We start from the raw sequence: 26370 nt of genomic DNA on the forward strand, positions 1-26370 counted from the left end.
TTTAAAGTTTATGTTTAGTGCTGCTGAAATAATTTTCTTATTCATTCCTGTACTATTGAGCACTTGAGTTACTTTTAGCTGCAAGTATGTATGTGGGTATGTGTGGTGTGTACACGTATGAGTGATTTCTCTGCATTATTTAGCACTGCATTGTTTCAGTTAAAAATGTTAATTTTATAGGTGAAAATCAAATTTTATTATCTTAATTCTCATTTCTTTAATTATTAGTAAGGGTGAATATTTCCAAAAGCTCATTAGCCATTGTAACTGAATAATTAATGATTTTGCAATCTACAGAGAAACTCAGAGATATTAGCTGAATTCTGATCATATGCTTTTTATGCAAAAGCATTTTTGTACATTGGTCTTTTTATTTAAGCATTCTTTTATTCTGTATAATACCATTTTCCTATGACTACATTTTATAGTAATATCTGAATTTTCAAAATCCTTTTGATATGTCCTTGTCACTTACCCTATTACTGGGATGCTGAAAGTTTAACAATGCCAACTTTTTATTTTTGACAAACTATGTTTTAATATATTGAATCCTGACAGATATAAGATTTTGTCTTATGCTCTGAGTAAAACAAACAAATGTGATTCATTCCCTACTTTCAAGTAGTTGACCATGTAACAATGTAGAAAGCCATATGTGCAGTCAAATATAATCAAGCCTGGGAAGAGAATCTGAAATTAGCCAACCATAAAATTCCAAATGGAACATAAAATTTACTTTGTAGTTTATTTTGCCATGCTTTCTTAGATGTTAATGAATAATCCTACCTGGCCACCTGTGGTGAAACGAGTATGTTGATGAAAAGACTGAATTTGAAATTATGGAAAGGTTTATTGAGAAGGATAGCTGAAAATAAAAGAAAAATTCATCTGTTACCATAAGAATAGACATGGGAATGGAATTCACAATTAGAATGGAATTTGCATTCCCTTTATCATGTATTTTATGTTAATTTATAGACTTGTTCAATGAAACCTGGTATGTGTCCTGCCAGCCCCCACTTCCCCATAAAGCAACAGATTCTGGATCTTCTCACCCTGCAGGTGTTACAATTAATTAAACCAGTGTTTCTATTTTGCAAGTATTATGATTGTGATAGCTAATGGTGATTAGTCTAGATAATATTGTTAGGCTCTCACTTTCCAGCTTAGGGGTGTTGCTTTCATTCTAAAGTGTTGATTGTTTCTTATCTAACTTTGAAAATAAGATTAGATAGTTTTTAAACTGATGTCTCCTATATTGTCTAACTACGGAAATTTATATGGTAATTTAAAATCTGATAAGCTATGAGTGGCATAAGCCTGCATAATAAAGCAATCATAAGCATTGACACATTGGGCAGAATTCAATTCAGTTTGCCTTTGCAACGGAAAAAAATCTCCATCACATGCTGAAGAGTTAGAAGGGACGTTGAAAATACTATTCATCAAACAAAATTGTATTTATTTTAGCCACTTTCTGCACATGCCTGGAAAAGTTTATTTTGGAATTTCAACAAGATTAATGGAGAAAATAAATGATAATATCCCTCTTGTTAGCATTTTGTTCGCTTTCTTCATTCAACAACTATTTTTTTAAATGCTAACTTTGTAAAACAAGCCACTCTGTAAGGCACAGGAAAGGATCAGAAGCCATCTTTGACATCTAACAGAAGTCAGATCATTCACAGTCTATTTGCATCATTACAATTTGGGTACAGATTTGCTACTTGGTAGCAATGTGACTGTGTAAAATCGTTTAATCAAAATGGTCCCTTTGCCAAAGGTAAAAAAGAGAAAAATATCTATCTATGTTGTTCTGTGGATTACATTGTATGTTATTAGCTCAATTTCTAACATAGTACATACCAAAAAAACACTTTTGTTTTCTGTCCTAGGCAGCTCTGACATGGCTCACGATGGTCCCAGTCTCTTGGCGTTTATACCCTTGTATCGTCCCCTCCCATTGAAGGTGGGCTGAACCCAGTGACTTGCTTTTTAACATCAGAATACAGTAAAAATGACAGCATTTCATTGAGCAGGATAGAAAAGACCATGATTTCTCTCTTGCCAGTACTTTTTTACTGGCACTCTTGCCCTCTCCTTTGTGTCCTCATTTGCTCCCTTTGATGAGAAAACATGTAATGCTGGAAAGACCCAGACAACAAGGAACCGAGGGCTTCAGTCCACAACACTCTGAGGAACAAAATCCTGCCAACAGCCACTGAGTGAACTTGGAAGTGAACTGTGCCCCATTTGAACCTTAAGATGTCTACAGCCCCTACCAACACGGTGATTGTACCTTATAAGAGAGCTGGGCCAATATCTTGATTTCAGTCTCATGAAAGACCCCGAATCAGAGAACCCAGTAAAGCCACGCTCTGATTCCTGAGTCACAGAAATTAGGAGACAATAAATGTGTGGTATTTTAAGGTGTTATGCTTAGGAGTAGTTTGTTATCCAGCAGTACCTATCTAATACAGTTTATGTCCCATAGTCCTTCTCTGAATCTGCATTTCCTGATCTGTAAAAGATAGTAATACATGACCTACTGACCTCAGAAGACCTTTATAAAGTCCAATATGATAATGTGTACAGAAGAACTTAAACTCTCAAGCACTCTACAGATACAATTTTAAGGAATAAACAAGGTTAACACAAGTGATTAGTGTCACAAGGCAAGTAATTACCACTTACTGAGCACCTAGGATGTTCCAAGCACTTTCTAAGATATTTTAGAAATACATCTAATTGATATTGACGATCTTATAATTGAGGAAACAGATTCAGCAAAGTTTAGTTTGAATTCCAAAGCTATGGTTTTGGCATTCATCACCCAGATGTGGGTAAAAAGTCCATGTGCTTTCCTCTATGGAATTCTGTTTCTCTGATTTTTTTTTTTAAATAAAATAAAAGGATAGGTTTTTCAAATATGAAATGTCTTATAGTGAGCAATGCTGGTGGCCCACCAATATCTCCTTGATCAAGCAGGTATACTAACCCTCCAATCGTTATTTGCTGCCAAAGGCTCCAGCTGTCCCCTGATCTGAAGAGATCTCCTGCAGAAGGGGGACAGCCTGAAGCTTAGGACTGACACAGGCTATCACATGAATGCTTCAAGTTGAGACCAACTCTGTTGTAATTCATACTTCAAAATCTCCCATAGGATGAAGCAGATGCTAGTCTCCAGATAAGAACACATCTTTGCCATGCTATTATTTCTCTGCCCTGTCCTGCTCCCACCACTCCATCTCTCCTGAGAGTACTTCCTCCCTCGACGAATCTCCCTCACCCACATCTTTGTGTCAGCCTCTGCCCCCAGGGAACTCAAGCTGACAGTCCTTTGCCTCCCTTATTTTCTACTTTATCCTTTACACATTTCTATCCCCAAATCCAATGTATACTTACACAGCAATACATTTAGTCAAACCTTCAGGTTATAATTACACAGGTTATTGAACTTATAACAAAAGAACTAGCTGAGGTACAAGGTGTAGTAGCCCAAAGCTTCTGTTGTACTTTTGCTGACTCCTGAAAATCTTTTTCATGGGTCTATGATACAAAATCTAGGTATACTGCATACATGTTCATTGCACAAGAAAAATTCTATGCTGCATTAACAGATGTTTTATATGTAATTTATAAACTGTTCATTTTATTTATAAAGTAATGTTTGTGATAGAAAAATTTGAAAATACAAAAATTTGAAAAAAATTTGAAGAAAAATATATATGTACTCTGAATTCAACTATCCAAAAAAAATTTTAAAAATTAGTCTGATTTTAAAGGAACTTTTAAAAAAATCCTAGTCCAAACTGATATTTTACTAGTCCAGAATATCAGTTCTTGATGGAAATTCTTGTTCTTTCACTAGGTATTGACCTTTGGGTACAAGGCATCTTATAATTGTATTTCTCACTCTTTCAGTAGAACTGTTATTAAAGTAGGACAGATGTAGTCTATCAGAAGTGCTTTTGGATAAGCAGTGGGTTAAACTACTACATGCTTTGTTTTGTGTTATTTTTATTAACTTTCTAGGATGGATTCCTCAGAACACAGGCATGATGACATTTTCTGTTTGTGTCTCAACATAGATACAAGCTCGATGCTCACTGCTCTCACCTTACATCCTACACGTTGAGATAATTTATCATTCTTGTATATTATTTTATACTTTTATTAATATCACTAGGAGAACATAATCATCAGTAATTACAATCATACTCATAGCACCCACACAAAATTCTAGGGTTATATAATCCAGATACCATGTGACCTGGAATTAACAATATATGTGGGGCTGAAGATTCTACCTCATAAAGCCCTCTCCAACCTTTCTCTCCTGTGCAGCCTTCCTTTAAACACAGATTGGCAGATAACATCCCCCTCAAGAATGCAGGAATACTACACAGCACTTAACACATGTTCAATAAATATTAGAAAGCTTAATTCCTCAATGGATAATTCCATTGTTTAAAATCATGCAAGTGGCAGAGTGCAGAGATCACATACGGTCTTCCCCTGTTTGGCCTTGGACACTGACCCCTGAGATTACTCTGGACATGTGCCTCAAGCAGATGTTAATCTTTGTCACTAGGTATATGATCAAAATGCTTTATTTAACAGACAAGTCTATTAAGTTAAATTTTTTCTAGGTAGTATAAAATAATGAAAAAGGAACATAAAAACTTCGGCTTTGAGTATGAGTCAGTCATTATCAGATAAGGGAAGCCTTGTTCCAGACTGTGCCAGCTGTCATAACTAGGGTGGTTACATAGTGTTACCCCTATATGGTATATTTCTGTTTATCCTGCAGCTGTTTCTTACAGTATTTTGACTATATATATTAAAACAAAATATATCAAAATAAATGTTTCAAACAGTCTGATAAACATGTACTTGCCTGTCTTTCAATATTTTTCCTTTATATATCACAGCAAAATTTATGAGTCCATTTGGACATCAATTTGATGAACATATACATGGTTGTTTGCTATATGCAAGGCACTATTTTAAGCCCTGCAATGGCACTCTGGCTATGGCATCCAGGTCCTTACCAACTACATACTACTACCTCTCATTCCAAACACTTTGGTAGGTTTTAAGCTCAGGACCCTGGCTGAGTTTCCTAATCTTTGATTGTTTATATTCTTCTTATTCCAAAACTTGTTGCAATTGCCCTTGGGCAACAGCATCTCAATATTCACTTTGCTTTCCCACTTTTTTAAAAAATACATTTTTTACAAGTTGCTTTTTTTTTTTTTTTCAAGGATGCATCTCCTTCCCAGAAAAAATAAACTTCTCTAGCTAGGACAGAATATATAGATTGTAAACAACATTATAGTCCAAAACAGAGTTTTGAGTGGTTGCCCAGTAAATAAACTAGATGGAAGAAGGTATGCAATTTTCATCTACCTAACAAAAATGTATACCTTGAAATTATGACTATGATATGAAAAACACAAATAGATACACACCTTAGTTTCGTTTACATCCACCTTCAAATAACTTCAAAAGAATCACAGAATTTGAAAAATTCACACTGCTTTAGAAGAGATGGTGTGTGAAAAATAAATCAATGACAGATTCCAAGAAGTGGTAACTTATCTACAACTACAGAAAGTTCCCTAAGTACCATTTGAGTTTTAAATGCTAGAAAATTAGAAATAAAATATCTTGCTATTTACTGTGAAAATCTTTTCCTGATTAGAAGTGAGCGATATGACAGCCTATCACAAAGTCGGAAAGTCAATCTTTTCATGTGAATGAAAAATTATAATCCATAGACTCTTTGAAAGAAAGATCAGATCAGAAACTTGATTTTAGAAATGAGGGAATCATGGCCCTGAAAGCTGAGAGATTTGCTTAAGTCTTTCTGTAAGTCAGTGGTTGAAACTGAGCATCTTACTACCAGTTAGTCTCATTCATAATGGCATGTAGTCTCTAGTTATTAAAATAAGTACAGTCTCTGGTAATTCAATCACATTTTGGTTCATATCAATTACGTCAAAAGAAAGAACCAAATGCTTTATGTCTTAAGTATTCCTGTATCAATGTCACACAGTCTACCTACATGCAATTTAGGTTTTATACACTTGCACCTGATTCAAACAAGAATTTCTGAGTAATAAGTCTCTATTTCGTATTTTAAAATGTGCCTGTTTTGAACCAGCCATCTAATTAGGATAGGTGGTGTCTTTGTGAAGACACTGTCTTCAATATTTCATTAAAAAATTTTTACAAAAGAAAGGATAGCATAATACCATGTGCACACATGTGTATGTTTTTTCTTGAAGTTAGCTACTGAGGCTGCATCATGCAACTTGAAAACAAAGATCTCTGCATGTGATATAAATGCCACTATAAAAATTATGCTTGCTGTGAATGCAGGACTTACCTTCATAGTGGCAAATTCTAAACAAACTATAATATCTGAAAAAGCTTATTCGAAGATCGAAACTTTCCTACAGCATAATGAAAGGGTAATATAGATCATGACATTTCAATTTTAAATTGTATACATATATAAATATGTACAATTCTGATCAGTAATTTTTATGTATGAGGGTTTTTCTCCACACTACCAAGAAATTCTTGAATTCTCACTGGGTATCCTATAAGTCAATGTCAATTCTGACACTCTCCACCTGGAGATAACATCAGATCCCACACTTCAGGTGCCAATTGCAAGTCCAGGTTGTCACCTGTGCTTTTGACCCACCAGCTAGAGATTGCATGTTCCAAAGATCCCCTCCTTGGGTTTCATTAATTTGCTAGAACACTCACAGACATCAGAGAAACATTTCACTTACTAGATTACCAGTGTATTATAAAAGGATATAACTTACAACAGCCAGATGGAAAAGATACCTAGAGCAAGGGAGGGGGAAGAGCACAGAGCTGCCATGTGCTCTCCCAGTGCACCGCTCTCCCAAATCGCCACATGTTCACCAACCCAGAAGATCACCAAATCCTGTTCTTTTATATTTTTATGGAGGCTTTATTACATAAGCATAATTGACTAAATCATTCACCACTGTCAACTGATTAAACCTCCAGGCCCTCTCCCTGCCCTGAAGGTGGGAAGAGGGGACTGAAAATTTTAACCATCTTATTATGTGGTTGGTTCCCCTGGCAACCAATCCCAACCTTAGATTACCTAGGCTTTTTCCAAAAGTCACCTCATTAACAAGAGATGCGTTTACTTCTCATCCTTTAGGAAATTCCAATGGTTTTAGGAGCTCTGTGCCAGATATACACTTATTATAAGTTATATCAAAATATGCATGTATATGAATATTTATATATGAATATTCATAGTTATGAACATTTAAAGTATACAATAAGCACTTGTATGTTTACCATCTAGATTTATGGTAAAACATTACCAGTACACATAGGCATTCTCTGCTCACCCCTGTTCTCCCTGATAGACATACCATAATACCAAATTATTTACCATTCTGTTGTATATTACCCCAAAAATGGCCACACAGTTTCCCATTCCTATATGGTATACCCTTTTGTGATGTGACTTTAATTCTTGTCACGGAAAGGAAAAATCTGCCCTTCTCTATATCAGATTTTCTGGCCAATTTGACTGTGATAGTGAATTTTCTTGTCATCTTGGCTAAGGCATGGTGCCCAGATACATGGTCAAACATTATTCTGGATGCTTCTATGAGATTGCTTTCAGATGAGAGTAGTATTTAAATAAGTGGTTTTTGAGTAAACAGATTGTCCTCCATAATGTAAGTGAGTCTTATCCAATCTGAAAAGAACGAAAGATTGACCACCCCTGAGCAAGAGAGAAATCTGCTGTAGGGAGACACCAAACTTGAACTGCAACATGAGTTTTCCTCTGGGTCTCCAGACTCCTAGCCCACTCTGCAGATTTGTACTTGCCAGCATCCATAATTGTATGAACCAGTTCCAATCAATCAATCTATTGATACATACACACACACAAACCATTGGCGCTGTTTCTCTGGAGAACCCTAATACTCTGCTGTTTTAAAAACATGAAGCAAACAGAGGCTTGCAAAATGCTCGCATGACAAGTCTTGACTTCTTTGTGCAAGTGCTACTCCTTGGAAACTTGTGACCACCACCATACAAACAAACCAAGGCTAGCCAGCTAGATGATAAGAGGCACAGTTAACTCCATCATTCAAGTCAAAAGCAAGCCTATTTTCAGACATGGAAATGAGAAGCTCAGCTACAAGTTGCCCACAAATGCATGATCAAGCCCAGCCAACACACCTCAAAGTTTAGCATCTTAAAGCAACAAATCTTATTATTATCTCATATAGTTTCTGAAGATCAGGAATCAAGAGTGGCTTATTCTCAGAGCCTCTTCCTAGGTTGTAATTAAACACTATCAGCCAGAACAGAAGCTCTCAAAATGTGACTGTGGCTAGAAAATTTGCTTCCAGTATCAGTTATGTGGTTGATGGTAGGCCTCAGTCCTTAGCTGGCTCTTAGTTAAACATTTTATTTCCTTATGTATCCATGGGCTTCTCATAAATATCTCAGCTGTCTTCCTCCAGAATAAGTGATTCAAGAGGGAAAGCAAGAGATCACTTAAGACAGAAGCCAAAGTCTTTTATAATCTAAACTTGGAGGAAACATACTAGCATGTCTACCATACACATTGGTCACATAGACCTTCCCTGGTAAATGAGGGAAGGGATTACAACATATATGTTTATCAAGAGGAGAGGCTCATTGAGGTCCTTTTCAGAGGCTGGCTACCACAGAATTTATGTCTTTCAATGAAGACTTAATACTTCTATCTTAATATAGCTTTTGTTGGATTTAATCTTAGATATTTTATTTTATAGATAGTTATTTCAAATGGCATTTTTTTAATTTACATTTTTAACATTTTCCTAAGGATATGTAAAAATGAATACAATTGTCTTGTCCATATTGAGCTTTTATACAGAACTTTCCTAAGCTCTTTTTATTAATTCTAAAAATAAATCTGCACTTTATGTTTTTGATATAAACCTAGTCATGTAATTAACAACTAATGAGAGTTCTATTTCATACTTTCTAATTTCTCTTTCTTATAGAGTGATAGCAGGTATTATTTAATCTGAAACTAAGTCTTTTAACCTTCATTAGTAAGTACAATGCTTGTTCTACATTGTGGCATTTAACAATTAGAAGTCTCCTATTCTGATTAAGCTATGAACTTATTTTATTAAGGATGGATTCTGAATTTTATTTAATGATTTTTACTACATCCATTGAAATGATCATCCCTTTTTGCTCATTTTCTGTCTTAATGTGGCTAATTACAATATCGATTTTCTTAAATTTAAACCAGTCTGGCACTAGCAGAGATAAACCCAACTTGGTCGTGTTATATTTTATTGTAATACATGCTGTATTTTATTTTGTATTATTATAAATGTGTTTGCATCCGTATTCATTGAGTAGCCTGTAATTTTCCTGTCTATTATCTTTGTCAGTTTTGATATTAAAGTTATGTTGACCACATAAAATTTGGAAGAGTTTTTTTCCATTTTTTAAAATTGATTAAATTTGAAATTATATTTACCAACTCTTGGTAGAAACCATCTATAAAATCATGTGGGCCTAGTATTCTTTTAAAATGTTTTGAAGTAAAAATAAACTTTACCTATAATACTTTTAATGGTTGTATTTTTACAGAGATTTTCTATTTTTTTGAGCAAAGGTTGACATTTTAAGGAATAATTCTATTCATGTTTCAAGTTTAAAATGTAATTTTTAATAAACTCCTAACTGCATATCTATGCTGAATATATGTACATATATACACATATTTATGTCAACTTTTCAATTCTAATATTTCTGGCCTCTATTTTTTATAAGATGTTCTCAAGGTTTTCAATTGCATTAGTTTCAGGACCAACTTTTAGCTTTGTGATTTTTCTTTGCTTTATATTACTTTCACATCTTATTAACTTTCAGTATTCATTCATGCTTACATTTCATAGTAATAGAAAGTTATTCTTTGACTCCTTTTGTACCTATTTAATTCAATGCTTAGCTTACTAATTGTCAGACTTTTTCTAAGTTTTGCTAACATTGGCATAAAATGATGATGTGTGATGTTTTATTATTACTCATATTGGAGAATTTTTAAATTTCATAGTTATTTTCTAAGTGGTTGATTTAATATGTTTTACAAATTGCTAAATATTTGGATTAACCATTTAAAAATTTATTTGCCCTGGAAAACTTAACATTTTTCCCTTGTATGTTTTTTGTTTTTTTGTTTTGTTTTTTACTTCCACATTGTTCATAATATGTATTCTCCAATAGTTTTCTTTATGTGTTCATCAGGACTATCTTAGTTTTTGGAAAAAAAATCTAAATTCTACTTTATGGTGTATTGCTCCCACTAGGAGTGTCTATTTATTTAGTTCTGCCAATATGTAATTTAAGTATTTTGTAACTATTTCACTGATATATACATGTTACATAGAGTACACATTTCTCAAGAAATATATTGTTTTTACCAATTTTTTTCTTACACTATATAGCATATTTATATAACCGTAGTAACATAAGCATTCTTTTAGTATTTCTTTTCATGAAATATTGTTTGCTACTTTTCCCTTTCAATATTTCTGTGCCTCTAGTTTACTTTTTTTTTGTAACCAGCATATAGTTTCATTGCGTGTGTATGTGTTCTCATCTAGTCTTATCTCGTCATTGTCACGTTTTAACTGAAGATATTATTCTGTTTACATGGATTGTGATTGTTGCTATATTTGTGTTTATCTCTACCATCTTATCTTACGTTTTCTATTTTAGTCATGTTGTTGCCTTTTTTCTTCCTTTTGTGTTATTTTAATTCTCGTCATTCCATTTTTTAAATCAGTTTGAAAACTTGCATTTTTCTTAAGTGTTTTCAATAAATATTAACATGCATTCATAACAAAGTATAAAATTATAGTTCCTCCTTTTCTTGATACAAGGACAGAAACATATGTTACTTTTGACTTGACTTTCATTTTAGGTGTCATTTTTTCATAACACAAATTATTACTATTGTTTAGACAGCATTTCTTGAGAAGACCAAATGGCCAAATTGTGGTAAATTGACTCTTCCATCCTGGAAGGCCCCAATATTATTGTGACCTGAATAGACATGCAATTCAGGTAGGGGTTTACCTACTACCTGGAAGGCATGTCAACATTCCCAAGGAATAAAGAGTGCTTGTTCCAATGATATGGGATCCCACATAACATCAAAGAGACCAGTGATCTACCTTATAGCAAAGGAAGGCCCATGAACACAGTTTCATTGTTTTGTCACACATCATACCACCCAGAAGCCACTGGTCTGATAGAACAGTAAAATGACCAGTTGACAACATACCTAAAGAGTCAGCATGAAGGCAGTTCTCTATGAGGATAGGGTACACTTCTTCCAGATGCTGTATATTCATTGATTCAAAATCCTTCAAATGGCACTATGTTCTCAACAGGAGGGCTACTCCAGTTGGAATCAGGCAGTGAAACAGGAATAGCCTCATTCACCATCATTCCCAGTGTCTCCCTATGATATTACGTTTCATGTCCCCACAACTCTGGGCTCAGGTGTTAGAGGTCCTGGTCCCCCAAAGAGGCACAATTTTGCCAGGAGACACAGGGATTCATTTGAAATAAGGCACTACTGCTATGTAGGTACTTTGTTTCCTGTTTCCAGACACCAGGGAGTAAAAAGAGGATCACCATCTTTGCAGAGTAATTGACCTTGATCATCAGCAGGAGTCAGGGCTGTTCCTACACAACGGAAGCAGGAAGAAACACGTGTGAGCACTTTTGGTACTCTTGCCTAATATGACTCAATGAACAGCTAGAGCAGCCTATCTTGATAAAGGTATGCTAACTAGGGGCTCAGATGGCTCAGGGATGAGAATCACCAAGGAAGACACTAAAGCAGACAGAGGTGGTAACTGAGGGTAAGGGGGAATCTAGAATGCACAGTGGGGAAGGTACACGAAGAAAATCAATCTCAGTGCCAAATCCAACTGCAGCAGTGAGAACCATATTGTCTCAATGACCTTTTTTTAAGTTTCCTTTCAGGGTGAAAGATCCATTGGAATCCTGATGGAACTGTCCCCTGAACTCATGGGCAGAAGTGCATCTGGGCAGCACATGGAGTGGGCTGTGAGGGATAGAGACATGCTGGCCAGATCCTCCTTCAAGTAAGGACCTGCAGCCCAGCTCTAAGAAGCGTCGCCAGGAGATCACTGTCACCCATTAGATCTTCCAAGGTTTGCCTCCACTACAGATGGAGCTCAAGGTCATGGACTTCCCCAGGCAGCGCAGATTTGGTGACTGAGCAAAATCAGGGTTAAAAAGCTGGGTAACTTTGACAGAAAATACTTATTCCTAATCTGTTTGACTGGATTTTATTGTGCCTGAATAACAATGTGCCATCTTCCCCTAGCTAATCCTTCTTCTCCTTTCATGAGAATTGAATCCTCATAAAAACATCTTGTACCCCAAACTCCTTGTAAACATTTGCTTTCAGAGATCGTAACTATCCAGATACTCATTTCTTGTCCTTAGAAATGAAGAACAGTTTCAAAGTGGCCAGTTTTATATTTGAGTCATATGCTGTTAGTGGTTCATTGAGCAAATGACCAAGATAGTTCAATTTGGAAACAACTGAATTGCTCTCCAGAATATCTTTATTTTCCTTTAACACAGTATCACATTTATGCATTTGCCTAATATAATTCCCTGGCCTCTCATTACTTGTGGTTTGAGGGGCGCCCTGAACTTACACCCCTAGCACAGACACTCCTAAATGTTTGTATTCAATAGTTTATCAACATTTGATTTTCACCACCTAATTTAGTGCTATATTGAAAATATTCTAATATTAGTTGAGAAGAGGACAATAAAAAGTATACAGTCATAAAAATGTGATAAAATGAATAGTTTTAAAATGGCTTAAAAAAAGAAAAGAAAATCATAGCAATATCTACCCTTTGCACCACCAAAACTCAAACTAAGGACTCACACCGTTATACCTGTGATTCTGCTCATTCTCTTTGATGGAATTTTGATATTATGATGTAGTGTCTTGATTCCTTATATAGAAGCTGCTAATCCAAAAATTATTATGATAAGCTGATGACACACCCAGGACATAATTTAAAAAGAACTGCTAGACCTTTCAGAGCCCCACTTACTCTTGAATGTGGATTTACAAATACATACATGGGCTATGAAGTAGTTTTCCCTCTAAACATCAGTAATCATAATCAGATTGTAGAGACTGAGGTTGTTGTCTTTGCCCTTTTGTCAAAAAGAAAATTTGTCAGTTACTCCGTATATCTTCAGAAGCCATTTGTCAGTATTCATTAGAATTGCTCACGCAGCTCCGTAAATACAGCCCTCATTTGGTACTCTTTTGCTTGCTCCACACGGCTCAAGCAGGGAAACTTTTGCCTGGAAATTGTCTTATTTCCTAGTATTTTTCACAAGGAAATTGTTTATGTGTCATTCATCAGTTTTATTGCCATTTCCCCCAGATTTTAGAAAGCGGAAGCACGCTCAGTATTCAGTCACACACAGAGCAGACTCATTACAGGATTGTCAATGGGCAATTTACCAAGCAGAAAGTCAAATTAGCTTTACTGGAAAGCTGACTGTGTTGTGTTACCCTCAGTGCAAGCGGCGAGTAAAATTTTACCCAAAACTGGTTATATAGGGGTAATTAAAACCATTAATCTTTTTATTGATCTTCGGCTCTGTTGCCTACTATATTTAGCAGATAAGATTCATGAGCTACTGGAGTGTGTCCATTGTCACAGATCTCCATCGATAGATATCCCCTGAAGAGGGCCCCAGGGTAAAAAAGCATTTATCTGATTTATGCCTATCACGTGGTTCCTTTAGACCCGAAACAAATAATTGTTACGCTTTATTAAGAAGCAATATTTGCAAATTGCAAATCCTGTGAAAAGTGTAACTTCTCATGCTATGGAAAAGTACCACATGGTAAATGCCTTTTGAGTCATATCTGTTCCATTTAATTTTTACATTTGAAGGAGATATGGTTCTACTCGATAACATCCTAAAATGCTATAGGGCAATGCATAATTTTACTTAGGTGCTCTTTAAAAAAAGTAAATGTTTGACCTTATAGTCCATAATTATGTCTCTGAAGTGGTAACAGTCCATCACAAAAACCTGGCTTGGTTCACAGATCATTGCTACAGTTAGTTTTAGCAGATGCTTAGGTGCCATTATAATCTTTTCTATCTGTTCGGCTGTCATAAAAGCTAGACCCATGTGTCCAACTTAGGCTCTTATTTCTACAGAGGCTTTGTTCTCTTATACTATGAACAATTAGTACTTTACAAGAATGGATCATTGACCAGTGACCTTTATCAATTAGGGATTTTTTAAAATTAGGCATGTGGTAACTACTCTGAATATTTATTGAGGAAAGTGTAAGATTAGCAGATCTTTCACTGTGGGTTCCCATGGGGAGGAAAAGTCAGTACAAGCCTAAGGATTTGGTATCTTAACAGCAGCAGTCTTGGAAACTTAATGAAGAGCCCAAGCCCAGTGAATACCGGCTATAAATTTCCATGTTGTCCTGAAACTAATCAGTGCCAATGCAAATAAGTTACTCAGTCATTACAATTTTACTGATCAAAAATGCAGAAATAATATTATAATGTATGCAGTGAACAATTCTCACTTGAAGATTGCCAGTGTCTGCACACTCTATTTGCAGGATAAGCACGCATTATGTTGTTGCCTTGATGAGAGTCAAGAACCCCCTTCCTTTACCTAAACAGTAAAAGAGGAGCAAGTAGGTCTTGCGAAGAAGAACCAGCTTGAGACAAAACTTCGCAAAAGTGAACAAAACCAAGCAGGGGGGACTGGAGGCGGAAGGTAAGCCCAGCGTGAGGCAGCCCGTGAGTGTGCAGGCGCCAGCCCAGCAGCAGGGGCAGCCTGATATTCTGCTCGTAACCCTGGCTGCTTCTCAAGGTTTTAGGCTTGAGACTTCAGTTTCCTAAGCCAGGTTCTCCAGATTTTAATCATTTAGGCTATCCACTCAGTAACCTTGCAATCACTTAGTTTCTTCTGAAGTTAACCAGAGCTCGCCTTTGTTGTTTTAATCAATATTCATGACCAGTGTACCTTGCTGCTAGGTACACATGTGACTATGTATGTACGTAATGTCCTAACTCATTTTGTTTGATGGATTCGCCTGGCTAATGAATGCTAGTTGTCATAAGATTTTATCACTTCTCTGTATGCAAATTAATAGTGATTTTATCCATTTCTGGACTTCAGGTTTCAAATCTCAAAACTACAAACCCAGGACAAGATATCTAAGATTATTTCTGATAAGTATTTTTTTTAAAGCTAGGATTCATTTATTTTCATATCTTTCAGTTGTTATTAAAGTTTTTCTATCTTTCCAGACTGACACAGAATTTTTGTATTTTTTTTGGATATTGGAGTATAGTTTATTTACAATGTTGTATTAGCTACAGGTGTACAGAAGAGTAATTCAGTTATACATATATCTATTCTTTTTTTTTTAAACTCTTGATTGGAATATAATTGCTTTACACTCTGTACCAGCTTATGAAGTACACCAAAGTGAATCAGCTGTATTTATACACATATCCCCATATCCCCTCCCTCCCGCGACTCCCACCCCCCACCCTCCCCGTCCCACCCTCCAAAGCATCACCCATCGAGTTGATCTCCCTTTGTTATACAGCAACATCCCACTAGCTATCTATTTTACAGTTGGTAGCATATATATATATGTCTATGCTACTCCCTCACTTTGTCCCAAGTTTCCCTTCGCCCCCCGCCCCACCAACCCTGTGTCCTTCAGTCCATTCTCTGTCTGATGAGTATTTTTAATATTTCTGGGGCTCAGAACCTAAAATTTTTTTTAGATACTAAGAAACAGAAGCTCAAAATATATTCATTAACATACTTTACACATTTTCAGGGTTTAATATTCTAACAAACAGTAAATAAGTAAATGAATAAACATATTTCTATTTCTACTCCATTTATAGTGATAATCAAGTCTTATCAAATAGTCCTTCATAGATTTGTTCTGTCTGTGCTTCCATTACACCTAGTACTGCATCATTTTGAAAACTTTTACTCCCTAACCTCCGCCTACCCAGACGACTGAATTCAATCATTCAATAACCATTCATTAAGTACCAGGTATGTGACAGGAGGTATTTGTTAATTAATGAAACATACATGGATTCTGCCTTTTGCCAGCCTACTCCTCTATGGGAAGTAGACAATAAATAAATTTCTCCATAGCCTCTATGGAGGCTATAGAGAAATGGCAAGAAATGACACTGGAGAAGTGGGCAGACATTTCATGTAACAATTTACTGTCCGTGGTAGAGTTTAAATTTATCCTGAGGAGAGTGGGAAGCAGTAGAAGGGTTTGAGTCTAAGAAGCGACATAATATGATGTATTTTTATTAAGTTGCCTAGTATGTGGAGAATAAATTGAAGTTGTTAAAATTGGAGTCAAGAAGAGTAGAGAGGATGCAGATGCTGCCGCTGGTTAGACTATAGTGGTGGCAGGTGAGAGCTGGAGAGGAGCTGACTGAATACACTTTTGAAACAGAAAATATAGGACTTGATTGACATCTGGAGTTAAAGGAAAGTGAGAAAAAAAACCAAGGGTGACTTCGTGTCCCAAATATATAGTGACTTTAAGAACTGTGAATAAAATGAAATTAGTTCTACTCTTTGGTACTATCTCCATAAAGAAACTCAGTCTCCTTCTCCTTCCCTCCTTCCCCCACCCCCATCTCTCCCCCCTTCTCCCTCTCCACTTCGGAAAACTTCTGAAAATAAGGTAATCTAGATATCCTAAAAACCTTTCAATACAAAATACAAGAAGTACTGAATAAAATATAATATTAAAGCACAATTGGGATTGCAGTAATTTAAGTCAAGGAAGAAAAGAATCATTCTTACTGTCTTCAAGATACACCTGACTCTCTCCTGAAGGCTTTGTTTTCCCTGTGGGCCTGTTAAACAGTGGCTGTATCTTCTCTGCTCAGCCCTGTTGCTCTGTAGCTGTCCATGATACCCCTTTATAGGCTTTTATAACATTCTTGTCTCTAAGGACAACATATTCATTTTTGAATCTCATGTTATCATATTAGGTTACCAACTACTCCACAGATTTTTCTTTTATCTACCTACCCCCTAGATCATCTTGTCTGATCTCTCTATGAGTTTAGCTGTCATAATTATCTGTCATAAGTGATTTCAACACAAGTGTAGACAAACCTTTCATTCTCTGGCCTATAAGTTCTGTTGATTACTCTTCTTCTCTATTCTTGTTTTCTTTACTTCAGTTGCTAACTCCAGTGTGAACCAATGATCTAATAACTGCAACCTCTCCATAATCTCAGTTTCATGTATCTTTCTCTGAGTATCAATAGCTGTACTGTGTAAATGCTAATTTCCTGAATGTGATGGTTACTCTGTGATTACATAAGGCAATATTCTTGTTTGTAGGAAATATAAAGTATTTGTAATTGACGGAGCTTGATTTTGACAACCTACTCTCAGATGGGGAAAATGAAGTTTTACTTGTGCCGTACTTCTCACATTTTTCAAAGTTTGATACCACTTCAAAATTAAAAAGAAACCCCAGATTAAGCCCCACCAATAAGGAATTCACAGCCCACAGCCTATAATCACCAAAGATACAATGCAACAACTCACTGTAAATGAAGTCCAGATTGCTAGAAAGGAAACATGCAATTTGCCAACACACGAGGAAACATTTTGATTAGAGGAACCCCACAAAACAAACTTTCAACCTAAGTCTAGATTCAACACTCCAAACACACCATATTGCATGAAGATTAACATCTGAATTTCCAACGCAGCCTTAAAATGCATGGCCCTAACGACCTCTCGATCCTGGACTTCAATATTGCGCTTGGACTCCCCTGCATGTTAGCAAGTGATGTACTTTACAAACTTCAAAACACAAGGCTTTTTTCATTTTTATCTCTTTAGACAATTTTTTGAAAGTTCAGTTAACTGTCAAACAGCACTTAGAGGAGAGGACATGCTAGATGAAGACGTAGGACAGAGGAAAAAAAATGCCTACCTCTGTTTAAAGCTGTGGGTCTCCCAAGTCATCCAAGATGCCAGGTACTTCAGGTAACTATGCCACCTCCTCTGGAGTGAGGCACTTTGGGAAGGATTTTAAAGCAGCCTAGAAATGCCGCGTCAGAAAAATTAGGCATGCCGAGGAAAACCTGCCCCGTTTTGGCTCTCTGTGGAGTTGGACCAGCACAGCTCTTGCTGGGGTTCAGGTGAGTCCAATCACCATCCAGGAGTCCTGGGTGCAGCCCCCTCTTCTCCGCTGCCCAGCTTCAACCCATCAGTGCTCTCCGTGAGGCTTGTGGGCACCAGGTCTGACCAAAGAGTTAGAAAAAGTCCTGCCTCTTTTGACCTCCCAGTCATGAGGTGGGGATGCTGTCCAGGCCACAAGTATAGCTTAGTGTATAACTTTCAAATGTTTAGACACATGATTTGGAACCCTCATCTGCCCTCTAGCTCCAGTCCTGAAGTGTTGAGCTGGGCCTGTTCTTCCCTTAGCATTCTATCACTTTCCCTGACCAACTACTTGGGCTGCTCGTTCCTTTGTGCCTCCAAGCTCACTCCCACCTGAGGACTCTCACCTGCTGACCTTCTGCACATGAAGCTCTTCCCCGAGCTCGTCTCCTGACTCAGGATCTGTGCCATTCAGGTCTCCCCCACCGCGCCCTCCCCAGCCTCCTCTGTAAAACAGCACACCTGTCCCCTTGGTTCACTCGCTGTTTACTCTGCTTTATTTTGTTCATAGCACTTAAACTCTCTGAAACGGAAAATACTTTTTTACCTGTTTATTATTTCTCTCCCCATTAGAATGTACATGTTATGAAGGCAGGAATTTCATCTTTTTCATTTTGTGGCACCAACACAACATAGTTGCCCAATATTTACCAGATAAGCGGATGAATGAACTAGAAAAGCATGTGAAATAATGTGATTTTCATTTTTAAAGAAAAAAAGATATTGCAAACCATTTGAATATATAAGTTTGCAACATCTAAAATAAGTTAGGTGTTGTATAAGAGCTTAAAATGTCTAAAAATACTGGAAAGATCATGATCACAATTAATTTTTTTTAAAAGATGCAGATAAACATAGCCACACAGAGAAGCTCATACACCACTTTCCAGTAAAACAAAAATTAAAACAATCTTGGAATTTCAAGAAAAAGAAATCTGGTAAAACTTTGCGTTAACAAGACTTTTTTGTGTCTTTTTGTTAAACTCACGTGTAGCTGAAGTAAAACACTGAATTTATCACTTCAGCTGGTTGCATAGCTAGTCACAAGGTCACTTGTAGAGGTTTTAATTGGCCTTTGTCAGATTTAGTCTCTTTCAGTGCTGAACATTTTATTAACCTTGATGACTGCAACAATATATTTATATTTACTAAGTTTGAACAGTATCCAAACTGGGGAAAGAGGTGACTATAAGCAAATAAGATGATAATTTTAAAAATCTTAAAAAAACTCTCAAAAGATAGAGATGAACCCAATAATTCTGTGAGCAGGTAAATATTAAGTAAAAAATTACATTTTCTATGTTAGTAACATGTGATCTAGACCAAGGAATATTTTGATATATAAGTAAATACAAGAACTGGCTTCTAAGTAGAAATAATTTGACCTTGACCAAATCATTTAACATTTTTAGATTTAGCATGAATTCAGGTGAAATTATCAGCAGGTACTGTGAAAGTTACATAAGGAATTTCTGTGACTTTCTCAAACTGGACAAAGTTTAAAGCTGATGTGTTTGTCAAGTTAGTGGAGTGAACCAAAAAAAGGGACTTCATACCTGCTTGCCTAAATACTATTTTCAAGAGGTAGAATCAGGAAAATATATTATTTTCTTATGAACACCTGGGCTTAAATGGGATTCACTGTTTATAAAGGCCACAATTTTCAAAGATTGACAAGATAAGTTTCCGGAATGATTTGTTCTTCATGGAAAGAAAGACATTCATAACCAGTTTACGCTGAAATTATTTTTTAAGTGTATCAGCACGAGGAATTAAAGTGGTGATATTTAAATTATATCTTAAATTTAGTTCTAAAAGTCACCAGGTAAATGATAAATGACTGTGGCAGGCAAAATTACACAAAGGTTTCTGTAAGATTCCCTGGTTATTTCAGCAAACACTAATCTTGGTACTGTACTGCTGAGAAGGGACTTTGCTGATGGAATGAGGTTATGAATCAACTGACTTTAAAATAGGGAGAGCAGCCTGGATTGTCCATGTGGGCGCAATCTAATCACTTGAACCTTAAAAACAGAAAAATTTCTCAGCTGGAACCAGAGAGATGTGGCAGAAGAGACAGGCAGAGGGGAAGTGAGTCAGAAGGTGAGAAAGACACAACTCTCCTTTACTGGCCTGAAGATGGAGGAAGGAGGACATGAACCAAGGAAGGTGCGGAGCCTCTGGAAGAGAAGAATGACCCCTGACAGCCAAAAAGGGAACAGGGGCTTCAGTCCTAAAACTGCATACAACTGAGTTCTGCCAACAAACTGAATAAACTTGGAAGCAGATTCACCTCCCACAGCCTCCAAAAGAAACATAGCCCTGCCAAAACCTTGATTTCAGCCCTGTGAAACCCAAAGTCTCATACCCAAAACGTGAAATAATGAATTTGTGTTGTTTTAAGCCACTGATTTTATGGTAATCTATTTTACAGCAATAAGATACTAATTACAATGGCAGAAACCAAGATTGCATATTCAGTCATTCTGTAGATTACAAGTATGTTTAAACCATGTATTCTTTTAGAGGTGGGAAAATAAAGAAATGACTTTTGGTGCTTATGGAACTCAATTTCATTTTAAGGCACATTTTCTTTAAACAGCATCCACTAAGCTACTACATATGCAACTACTGAAATAACTTTCTAGGCCCAAGATGGAGCCACTACTGTCTGGGGGGCCATGTCAGCAAGCCAAGGCTTAGATAACTTTCCTTTCCTGGTAAATGATCTGCTTGACCAGAAATGCAGTCTATCCAGTCAGCTAATCCCCCAACACTAACCCAGCCCTGGGCTCTATACTGATTTCCTTGTTCCTTCTCACCTCAAACAAGGTTGACTGTTTGGCCCTAGTCTATCAGATTTTTTTCTCCTCTTTCTTGTTCTTTATTCTTTGTCCTATAAAAGCTTCCTGTCCTTTTGCCCCATTCTGCAGTTCTCGGAAAGAAGACTGTCTACTTCCTCAAGTGTTAATTTGTATAACCTAAATCGTCTTCTTTAATTATTTTTTACAATACACACACACACACACACACACATTCCTAAGCACAATCTATGTGATATTAAACTTAGTAAAGGAAACACATTAGAGAGAGTAACTGATTATACAACAAAGACAGTATGTCACAAATAGCCCTTGTTTTTACCTTATACTAATGAGCATGTTTTCCAACAATGGAAATTCATCTCCATAATTTTCAGTTTGATGCCTGTCTGCCAAGGCGCAGCTTTTTAAAGTAGCGGGTGCTTTGTAATGCCTCCAAGCATCACTGTCTGACAAAATACCACTGCACTGCATTAGAGGGTGCGCTTTTTTATGTAAACACTAGAGTTGTCAGAGATTGGGCATCGACGGATAATTGCTCTTTTCTCATCTGATATTTTCTGTCTTGTTAGGAAACTGAGATTTTAATTTCTGTAAGGTCAAATTGGTCTTGGTGTAAAACTGAATCATCCTGCTAATCATCATGTTGCTGAAATGCCTTAATAATCAGTTTTGCTTCCCTAACCTTGAACAACTGAGCTTTCCTTTCATTAATTTTTTCCCCTATTACTAAAAATATTTATTCTGGCTATAATGGTAATTTAATTTACCAATTTAAATGCTTTGCATCACAGTTATTTTACCCATATCCTAGCCTCCCTAGTAAATGTAAATCCCTCTTGTGGTCATTGAGATTTTGTGTGTCATCTTTTTATAGCCCCCAGCACAGAATATTTCACCAAGTTCACATTGAATACAAAACAGTTGTTTTGACTACATAGTGCAATATTTCCTGCAAACTTCCATGGATTTTCCCATTAATTAGTTTGACTGGAGTTGTATCCATGTTATATTCCTCTCTCCAAGAAACCTTATAACTCTCTGAAATAAATGAGCTACATTCTCTGTTTTATTAAGAAGGTTAATTCAAACAACAAACAAACAAAACAACATTAAGCATGTGGACTGAGAATTTCTGTAAATGTGATTGGTTTAACTGCAGTCCCTAAAACTCCCCTAAATGTTTCCCTGCTAATTTCCTATGAAACCCTCACCTACTTCTACTTGAAGCAGCCAGACTCCTAACACTTGCTCTACTAGTTGCTGTTACCAACTTCCAAAATCCATGGACCATGCTATCATGAGTTGCTCATCTGACTTCTTCCAACCCACAGGCCCTAGACAACATACTCTTGCTGATTAAGTGAAGGAGACTTGAATGGGTTTCAGTGGAAGGAGGAGTGGAGTCTCCTCTCTCTTCCCTGCCATGGCCTCTCTCCCCCTTAAAGTCGCTTTCACTTGGGGGAGTTGCTATAGCTAATACCTGCATTGCAGAACAATTGAGATCACACACTCTAAACGCCAGACGAAAGTTCTCAATCCAGCTCCACCGTCTGACAAGCTGTATAATCTTTTACCCTTGCTTCACCGTGCTAAGGTGAGATTGCTATTTGGCTGCTTTTGTTAAAGAAGCACATGAACTGGAAGGAGTTCAGTTGATCGGTGACTTCAATATAATAGAGGCAATTTTGAAGTATCTTATCTCTTTCATCATGTTCAGCTGCAAACATTAATAAAGCTTGGAAAGAAAACAAAGCTTTTAGAAAGGAGAAATGTATTGGATGCTCCCAAGCCTGCTGCCACAGGAGCCACAGACGACGCCATCTGTTGATGTGTGTGGTCGGCTGCTGCCACCACGCAGGGATGTTCGCCTACAGTGGAAGCTCGTCGGGGATCCATGGTATTGAGTTCTATTCAAGACTGTCATATAGAAAAGATTAAGTGTATAAAAAGTCCTTTTCACAATGCATATGTTTCTAGTTTTTCTATTCTATCAGTTTGTAATTTAGTTGTCCTAAGGAATGGTAGTTTCCTGTTGGAACTGCTCTTTCTGGAGGTGGAATGCGTGTTCATTCATTAATTCATTTATCCAACCATGAAAACCTTGGTGTGTGTAGCCTGGTTCACTTCCCTTCCTGGCACTGTATGCTGCGTATAGTGTATCAGAGATCCATAAGTCAGCACTTCGGGGAGAAAATGTGTTATCAAAGTGCCAACTAAAGAATGTCACTTGCCATCCGGCTCTAGGATTGAGTCATTAGCCACTGCAGGGCTGACCTTCAACACACCCTGAAAGGAGTTCAGGGCAGAGATCAGAAATGAAGCATTCTGATTTGAGAAAACTGGTAAACAGGCCTTCAGACAGATATTTGCAGGAGAAAATTTTATGAACCCAATTTCTTGAATCTTCCCATATTTAGAAAAGCTCTAAAATCATTAACTAAGATATCTGTGCTTCTTGGCTAGTAGTAACCTTCTACCAAGATGTGTTTGACTGACTGTACTCCTCTAAAATCACATATATGCTGACCTCCCCTCTTGCCTCTTCAGAGCAATTCCTCAGAGCTATCTGGGAGGCTGTCTCCTGGGCTCTAGTTCTCAGTAAGTCCCCAAATAAAACTGAAATTCACAACTCTCACATTGGGCATTTTTATTTCAGTTAACAAAAATCACCAATGTACAATATGCAAGAGGATTTCCTATTGAAATATGTTAGGAAGCATATACAATTGTTAGTGGTTCAAATGAGGGGAACATGTCCCTCTAAAGAGTTAAGGGCTTCACAGAGGAGAGAGCAAGAGAAATGTCTCTGACATTAACCCTCCCTTGGATAATGACACTTTTGGTATTCAGATATATCTACTTTTAAAAAATAAGGTATCCTAATATTTTACACCAAAAGTAATCAATAGTCTCTTCGTTAAAACTCTAATGTGGACTCTATAATAGAAGTTTTAACATTGAAATTCACAACCCCTTGTCCCTTTATGCACAGGAATATTATTAAAATAGTACATATTGATCAACTTTTGAAATGCCAAGTTTATACCTACAATTATACCTATATATGACTGTGTCTCTGGATAGTAAGCCTCCCCGGAAGTTGATCTATGTATGATTTTCTTATTTGAAAAATAACTTTTAGAAATTCTATTGAGGTGCTATTTTTTCATATTCTCTATGTATACAGATAATTTACTGAAACCTTAGATTTACTTAAAACTAGAGGCTATCAAGATAAAAAAAAACCCAGACTTACACTTTTTATTTATTCATGTGGTATTTCTAAAGTCCATCATCCCCATTGTTTAAATTCTCTTTGCTTCTGTAACGTCTCACCAATATTATGTACTGTATTCTCCAATTTCATAACTACCTACAGGCCGATTTTGTTTAAGCTCCACCTAAAACCCTCAAGCCTGATGAACTTATTATGTTAATTTTATTTCTGTGCTCCTCTTTTCCTAGCTAGAGTATTAACTATATTACATACGGTTACCAACATTATCAAAAGCTCCCTCTAAGACAACTTTGGTAGTTACTTCCGTCAACTAGAAGGAACACATGTGGTTCAAGCTTGATTCATTGTTGTTTTAACCTGAATTCAACCACATTTAATACAAAAACTCAAAAATTCGAAAAAACCAGAGTCAAATTCTGATGATCTCTTCAAAATAACAGAGCAATGCACTATTTGAGAAATTTCTGCACAGCACCTAAGCTTAAAATAACCTGTTTGTATTTTGGAAAGCATGTTGGAGGAAGTGCCAACCAAGCAATGCTAACCCAGTTCCTATAGGAGAGTAAGAAGTTATTAATTCACTGGTTAATAATTAAATAGAGAATCCATCTTCCCAGTCTTGCTTATTTCTGTTGGAGAAACACATTCTCTGATAAACAGTGTTTCCCTTTCCCTGAGAGCTACAACCACTCACTGCTCACTTATCAGCCAAAACTGACCACTCCACAGTATGGTGCCTCAGCAGTCTTTTTATATTCCAGGACTCTGCAGAGCTGAAGGGACCAGGAAAAGACACTTAACAGCAGTGGAGCTACTCAGATTATTTGCATATGGATGGACTAAACACCAGACATGACAGCTAGGGAATGAGGTGTGCATGTGTGGTGGGGACCAGGGGTGGGGGAAAGTACACCTTCCGCCATAGTCACGGAGAAGCAGGGAAAAGTGGGCTAACAAACGGAAACAGGCACTCAGAGGCGGGATGCCAGATGTGTCCAGAAAGTGGGAAACTGAGAGCTGCATCACTCCCTGATTCATCTAGCTCCTGGTTCTACTCGACCCTCAAAAGCCAGGCTCTCAATTACTTCCCTGGGAGGCTATGGAGATGGCCTTTCTAAATAAGGTCTACGGTTCTGTTTACACTGCTTTGAAGCTGACTTCTAGTATGTGAAACTATAGAATCTTAGAGTACTAATGGACCCTATCCCAACAAAATACATATAGCATGTTATAATTTATTATATTCGTAGCCCTTTCCTTCTCAGACTTAGAACGCTAATTTATGACTCATCCTATGATCCTCTATAAAAATTAGGAAATATTAAATAAAGCTTGCTATATAATTTTTTGAGTATGTGCCACTAACCTGATGGGAAATTGAGAGTTCAAATCCACAATAAGTTTATTAAATGTATTACCTTCAAGCATATTTGGAGAGCCACATGATTCCAGTCTAAGAGGCTTTGAAGTTATCATCCATTTTAGATCAATAATTTATAAGGTATGGTCTGAGAAATCTAATATTATAAAGAGTTGTTTCAAACATTCTATATTTTTTGGTAAGATTTCACTTTCTTAAAAATGTTTCAAAAACACTCAATAATGTCACAATTTAGCAGATTGTGCACCACTAATACATTGTCTCATTCTGTCTGGTTTATCCTGTGAAAGGCCTTTATCAGGATAAAACTTTTTCTTAATATTTCTGGGATTAAATTTGAAATTTTGTAAATGTGTTATTTCTTTCTTTGTATTAATATATCTGTATATATCCTCATAAATTTTTACCACTAGGCACATACCATAGAGCACATGTTCCACATGCAACTAAATGTGTAGGTGCAAGCAGGGCTCAACCATTACCTACCCATCATGTGTGATCAAGTATTCATGAATGTGTGAACATATAGCAGCATA

This window comes from Hippopotamus amphibius, chromosome 10 (genome assembly GCF_030028045.1).
Source record: "Hippopotamus amphibius kiboko isolate mHipAmp2 chromosome 10, mHipAmp2.hap2, whole genome shotgun sequence".
NCBI classification, from domain to species: domain Eukaryota; kingdom Metazoa; phylum Chordata; class Mammalia; order Artiodactyla; family Hippopotamidae; genus Hippopotamus; species Hippopotamus amphibius.